General features: G+C 37.1%; 1 pseudogene; it reads left to right on the forward strand.

The window, feature by feature from the left end:
• Positions 1-4,083: 4,083 nt before the first annotated feature.
• LOC149143350 (mitochondrial ATP-independent inner membrane protease subunit 2 pseudogene) lies at positions 4,084-4,671 on the forward strand (annotated as a pseudogene).
• The last annotated feature ends 2,584 nt before the right edge of the window (positions 4,672-7,255 follow it).

Here is a 7,255-nt window from a genome sequence, read left to right on the forward strand (position 1 = left end):
TCTCTCTATAACCCCTCTCTCCACCTTCTCCCCTTTCCCTTCCTCTCTTTCCCTATTCCTACCTCCCTTCCTTAGTCCCTCCTTCAAAAAAATCCCCCTCTAGTTCTACTGTCTCTCCCTCTTACTCTTTTGTTCTCTCTCTCCAATCCTCACTCCCTTCTTTTTGTTTCTCCCCTCCCCCCTTCTCTCTCTCTCTCTCTTGCATTGTCTCTCTCTTCTTTCCTCTCTCTCTCCTCTCTAGCCATGCATCTATATCCATTCCTCTCTTCTTCTCTCTCTCACATGTTCCCCCTTTCTCTCTCTCCCTCTCCCTCTCCTACTCCCCCACCCTCTACTCTATGTGTTCATGTGTTATTTTTTCCATATTTATTTCACTCAATCTCTCTCTTTTCCCGACCTCTCTCCCCATCTCTCTCTACCTTCCTCCTACTTCCTTCCTCTCTTTTTACAAACCTCCCTCCATCCATTAATCCCTCCACAAAAATCCCCTATCCAAATTCTATCTCTCACACCCACTTTCCTATTCTCTCTTTCACTCTCCCCTCTCTCTCCCTTTATATCTCTCTCTATCTTCCCCTCTCTCCTTTCCCCCATCCATCTATCTCTCTCTCTCTCTCTTTCTATCTCTCTCTCTCTCCCCTTCTATCCTCATTTCCCCCTATTGTAGCATGATTTTGCAAGAGCCAAAATTTAAAAGCTTTGACTTGCTGCAATGGGAGAATATGTATACTCATGGGTAGCTTTTGTAAATATTTTCATTTAACTATCTTCACATTTCTTTTATACTCTTGTGGAATTACCTCAGCCCCATGCAACACATTTTGGTTGTATGACTTAGTGTGCCTACTCATTCAACTATTCAATTTCATCAGTGCAATCAATGTTGGAAATTTGTAGTGGTAGAATCATTGTCATATAGATTTTCTTTAAAAATATTATTTACTGCCATACCTTGCATTTAGGTGTGGAGCAAAGTGTAATGGTGGCTTTACATTATCTTCATGGTAGTCATTCAATCAAAGGGGAGTTGTAAATGATCATTGTAATAATCTTGGCTATGAGCCTTCATACCCAACACCTTGATGTGTCATGTGTTGCAAGGATAATCAAAGTAGTCACACTTCAAGAACTACAATGCAAATGCATAGAGAATCAAGTTAGATCCATACAATATAATGGTTGAGCCAAAGATATCCCTTATTCATCACATTTAGTTTCTCTCTGTTGGAAGGTTGTAATATCCCCAACTGATTGAATTTCAAAATTTGACTTAACCAAAAAAATAAAAATAATAAATAAATAATGGGACAGCATATGGTATTCACCCTGGGAAATAAACCATAGGGAAATAAACGCCCCTAGTGTTTTCTAGTAGTTTCTTGGGTGTTCAAGCGCTTTAAAAGGAGGAAGGAAATCAAGAAAAGGGCATGAAGAATTTTGAATCTTTCTCTGGTGATTTTGATCCAGAGCTTAGGAAAGCTTTTCGTCTCTGAGAATTTCAGGCGAGATCCTCTCACTAGATTCGGGGAGAGCCAGTCTCACCCTAGCCAGCAACCCAACTTCGGTGATCATCATGATCACCCTAGCTGGTGCAATTTTAATCTTCTTTGGGAAAGGGGTTTCGTGGGGATTGTTTCTGGGAACAAATTCTTGTGTTATTGCAGGTCTCATATCATCTTGGGACTAGTATTGCAAACCCTGCATAAATCTGCCACAAAGATCACATTTGACGAAGAGGGCGGTATATTTCCCAACCCCAGATCAAGAAAAGAGAACCACCACGCAGGGTCTGAGGACAAGGAATTCATGAAGGTGAAGCGTGACACAAGAGATAGGGAGAATTGCGATAAATGCAAGTTTCATGCCCTGATCCCACAACTGGAACGCGTCCTCACACCCGGCAAGAGGCAAGTTTACTGATTGGCGTAAGCACGGGACGTTGAGGTGGCCTTGAGGGCGAAGGCATAGTAACATCAACATCACAAGATAAATCACGGTTCAACAGTAAGTATGTTCGAGGCACTGGTGTTGACCAGTGGATAAATTATGGGTGCACATATTTTGTGGGGCTAGCGCATATGTGAATAACAATTGCATTAAGGGAATTTTGAGGTCTAAAATGGGCTTCCTAAAAAAATTTTACAACCAAAATAAACTTTATAAGAACCAATAAGATTCAAGATGATGATTTCAACCATGGGGGATGATTCACCATTTTTGAAGTAAAAAAGTAAAAAGATTAAAAAATAATAAAATAATAAAACTACTTTTTCAACTCGTATTTTCAACTTATCTCCCTAAGTTTTTACTAAAATTTCAAGTGAGAGTACTCTTTGGATGAAAAAATTGATTCCTCATCCAAGGAGCACCCATGTTCCATACTTTCGATGAACCCTGCTACACGAAAAACGTGATTGTAGTAACATTTTTCATGTATTTATCATTTTTCGTGTAGTAGGGTCCATCAAAAGTATGGAACATGGATACTCCTTGGATGAAGAAGAAAATTCTACATCCATCGAATGTTTCCGCTTGAAATTTGAGTAAACCCATAGGGAGATAAGTTGAAAATGCGAGTTGAAAAAATAGTTTTCTCTTTTTTTCCCTCTACAATTTGATGATGCCATCTAATCTTATTTTATTATTTCCACTATTATTTTATAATTTCCTTAGGAGACCCATTTTAGACCTCAAAATTCCCCTAATGGAGCCGTGTTATTAAAGTGTTTCTCCGACCAAACAAGTCATTGTTTCCTTATGAGAGTTCTTGTTTGTTTTGAGAGAGTTTTGATGTCAATTTGGTGAAGATTGCGCAGGGCAGACCTATTTAATATTTATAGCTTCAGTTGCTGGAATGTGTGCTTTGCTATGGGATCCATTTTATTCATGAGTTATTTAGGTCACATTTATGCCCTCCCTTGTAATGGTATTGATAATGGATGGTGCACTTTTCAATAATACTAAGACCTCCCTCATATTGGTATGATTGATGGTGTGCAGAAAATGGTAGATATTGAGTTTATGTTAGGAACTGCTTATACATATTTATATCTACCCACTCAAATAAAGTGCTTTGTTTTTGTTTGGATTGAGATGTGCATATAGAAATATAGATTGAGAATCAATCTCACTTTATATTGAGAAGCTTACAAAGGAATAATTATTGTTCAAGTAATAGACTATGATAGTTTGGGAAGTTTCTTTTATCACATAGTTCTGAAGAAGGATATTTTTCCTTGGATACTCCTTGCATCATTTGAGTCCATTGTTGAACCCTTTAAGTCATTTGGCATTGCTTTATTCTATTCAAGTCATGAGAATGAATGGAGGAAAGGTGTACTAAGTTATATTATTGATGGAAACAAGTGAAAAACACAAGGTATCCTCAACAACACCTTTGTGATTATACAAAGAGAGTTCTTGTGTTTATGGTCCTTGTTATATGCGTGTTGGAATAAATTGATCACCAATCTCAGGATGGAAATTATGGATATTTTGAAGCTTTTGACAATTCTACTGTGCTCTGTAGCATACATATGGCCACCAGCAACAGAATGTTCCAGCCTTGAAAAGCGAGAATTAGCGGAGTAAACATTGAATACAAGGGAGAATGATACTTTCGACTGCTCTTCCTAAGGGCCCTGCATCCTGTGTTCTTATTCTGAGAAGAGTGATGAAAAATACCATTGCAGTGAGACTAGGTATCAAATGCCTTATAAATGAATAGAAGTGAAGAGTAATTTTAAGGAAGTCAACAAGGAACAAATGTCTCCAAAGTATTTTGATTTCAAGATTACAAAGAAATCCTTTATTTGTTCCAACTAATTGTTCTTAAAAGGAAGAAAATTAAACATTCCTTGTTAATATGAGATTGGACTTTCATGGGATCAATCACTTGTTTTACCTTTAAATGAGGGAGTTGATGTTGATGGAGTATATCTAACTGTTATTGATGTTTTTTCTCATAATTTGAGTGCATCAACTCCAACCTTATATTGGTGGAAGGTCTATAATTGGATTTCATTTCCATTTTGGGGTCGTGATGTGTCCTCAAGGAGGAGGATTACTGCCACAAAACAAGAAATGTCTTTCCTCTCTATATGGCTTCGCTATATTGCCCACATGATAGAGTACTTGTTTTCCCTCAACTTGAAAAACTACCAAATAGGTCAATTATGGATAAGCAAGTGAACGGAAATGTATGGAAGAATTTGTTTAAAGGAAAATTGACATATGTGCATTTTAACAAAGGGAAAGAGATGGCCCGACTTTCTCAGGTTAGGGTGGGACTTTGCTTGTTCTAAGGCTACCCACTATAGATCCAAAGAGAGTTTTTGTTGGTAATGTTTTTAATTGAAAGATCCTCAAAATCTGGATAATTGCATTGTTTGAATATTGGTTGCAGTAGAAGGGGATGAAATGGTGTCTACTGATGAGAAGGATGAACCTTTTGTGCTGGAAAATTATTAGTGTGTGGTTGTTTTTTATAATAAATCCTTAATTTTGAAGGAGGTTGCAGATAGTTGATTATTGGGACCAATACCAATGAGTGACATCTTGGGCAGAGTGATCTACATACCGCGCTCTTCTGTGGACCATGGTCCTCTTTTTGAATTTCTTCCATTTGGAAAGAAGTCAAACATATCTTTGGTCAACAACTTTGCATGCTAGCAATAATGCAACTTTGTTGTCTATAGGATATGATGTTAAGGATTAGTTATTTGAGGAGGGAATGGATGTTCTCAACAAAAATGGATCCAGAGTCTGGAAAAGATATAGCGATTGTTGACTGTAAAACTAGATAGGAAACGAATAAGACCTAATCTTGTATCAAAGCTACAAATAGAAGAGTGGAAGTTGTGTCTTATAGATCTTTAGGATAGAGTAAGAGATGAAGTTGATCAATAGAAGTAGGAGAAGAGTACATTATTTATAGATTTCCAAAGTTGCTGAATGAGAATACTGTGATTGAAAATACTTCACATCGATGTTGACAAAGAATAAAACAATCTTGTTATATTAAAACATCAGAATCAAAGTTTGAGCGCTCTTACACCTTCTGCAAGTATTAAAGTGGCCCATGATCTAGAATGGTTTGTGCCCAAAACAATGGATTTACTATGGGCCTACAAAATGAAAGTTTAATTGATAGGCACCCGTCTGAATGGGTTGAATAGAAAAACCACTCATTTGAAAATCTAAGGGTAAGATTCATTCTTACGGGTACCCCCCACAGTACCACAACCACCACAAGGACTTGTTGTAAAGCTATTCCTAGTTTCCCACAAAACCATTGGTGGTTTCATGACATGTGTATGGTGAAAGTTGGGCCCGCATGACCAGTTGTCATTTTAAATTTCGTTTTATATTTTTTATAGCAACGTTAAAGCCCACAATGCAATTTGATAAAGAGGTCTTAAAAATCCACAAGTCAGCCTAGAAAATAATGGAATTTCTCGTAGGATTATGATAAAATCTAGTAGAAATTTTTGAAAATCTTGGTTACTGCTAAATTCATTCTCACTATAAAAGAAAACTATTCAAATCCTCCAGCATTCTGATCTTTTCAAATTTGTTTGATTGGATTCTGATAGAAAACTGATAAATTTGTGGCTTCGGTAGAAAACATTTAATAATGCATATGCTTTTTAAAGGGGTACTTTATTTTGTAAAGGGAATAGTTTCTTTTTAATATTATATATATTATATGTGATATTAAATTATTAGTTTTGTAATATCTATTATTGTAAGTTCTCTAAAAAATAAATAGTTTATACTTCTTTATAAATCAATTTTGTAACTGATCAAGAACGGAAACTATAAAACAAACATTGTGTAAGGATTCGAGAGTTGAGAATTGGAAAAGGATGTTAATGTTGAAATCTCTAAATAATTTTGTTAGTGAGATGCTAGTTTGGTTCCAACATTGGTAAATTGTAGTGTTGTTTTCTCTTCATGTCTTTACCATTCTATTCATGTTTTTCTTTTGTTGATATGAGTGTATGTAGCAACAGGTTTTTTAAGTCAGGATTATGAATTTACCTTCAGAAATGGCACTCATGTTTGCATTTGAATCCCTTAATGGGTGCTTCACCATTATAGGAATTCATTCACATGTCCCATTTCTTTCATCATTCTCTTATACATGGTTAAAGCTCAAATTCCTAAGTGCATAAGTTATTAAACTTTGTTCCTTCTCTTTTTCCTTTGGCCATCTCTAAAATTTAAAGCTCTACAATCCTTATTGGTTTGGTCATTCTATTTTAAATAATAGGTTTTTGAAATAAAATGTTCATTACATCCTTTATGATCCTTTCTCGGATAGTATTTTAAAATTTTCCATCAACTTTAGTGAATGTCTTGGGAACCGACCTCCTACAACCAGAGGTTGTCTCTAGGGAAAAATAACCCCTATTCCCTCTCTTTGCCACACCACCTATCACCCCTCTTGCGATCTCTCTCTCTCTCTCTCTCTCTCTCTCTCTCTCTAACCCTTCCTCCCTCTTCCTCACTCTCCTTGTCTCCCTCCCACCATCCCTCTCTATTGTCTCCCTCCTCTCTTTCTCCCTCCATGTCCCTCTCCCTCTTTCTCTCACCCACACACTTCCACACTTCATCACTCCCCCCCGCCCCCCTCAAATCCCTCTCTCTTTCTCTCCCACTTATGATATCTCTCTCCCCCCCCCCCATCTCCCTCTCTATCTCTCTCTCTCTCACACACACTTATGATATCCCTCTCTCTCCCCCTCTCTTTGTCTCTTCTCCCTTCCCTCTCTTTCACTTTATCCCTCCTTTCCACTCTCTCACACCCTCCCTCCCTTTCTACCCCTATGTCTCCCACAACACTCTCCCCCTTCGACCCTTTATCCCTCCCTTTCTCCTCTTACCCCTCCCCCCAACCCTCACACACCTCAACCTTTTCCCCTTTGTAATATTTTATACCTATAGGAACATGTACACATTCCCAACTCTAGGAATGTTTATGTGCTCTTTTGAATTCAATTTTTTTATGTGGGAAGCTTACATGTGTTATGAGATGGTTGCTTGAAATATAGGTTCAAGACGAAAAACCTGATAGGTTGGGATGCAAATATATGGAAACCTCATTTTTTTAGAAAGCCTCTCGATATCTCTATTTTCAATGTTATTTTTTTATATGTCATACAAATCCATTTTGCATGAAACCACATACACATATATAGTCAACTTTGCAAATTCCATATCTATTTATCTAGTTATCTATCTATATATTGTG

Source organism: Pinus tabuliformis, chromosome X (genome assembly GCF_031772625.1).
Source record: "Pinus tabuliformis cultivar Carrire ecotype Pingquan chromosome X, CPIR1, whole genome shotgun sequence".
NCBI classification, from domain to species: Eukaryota; Viridiplantae; Streptophyta; class Pinopsida; order Pinales; family Pinaceae; genus Pinus; species Pinus tabuliformis.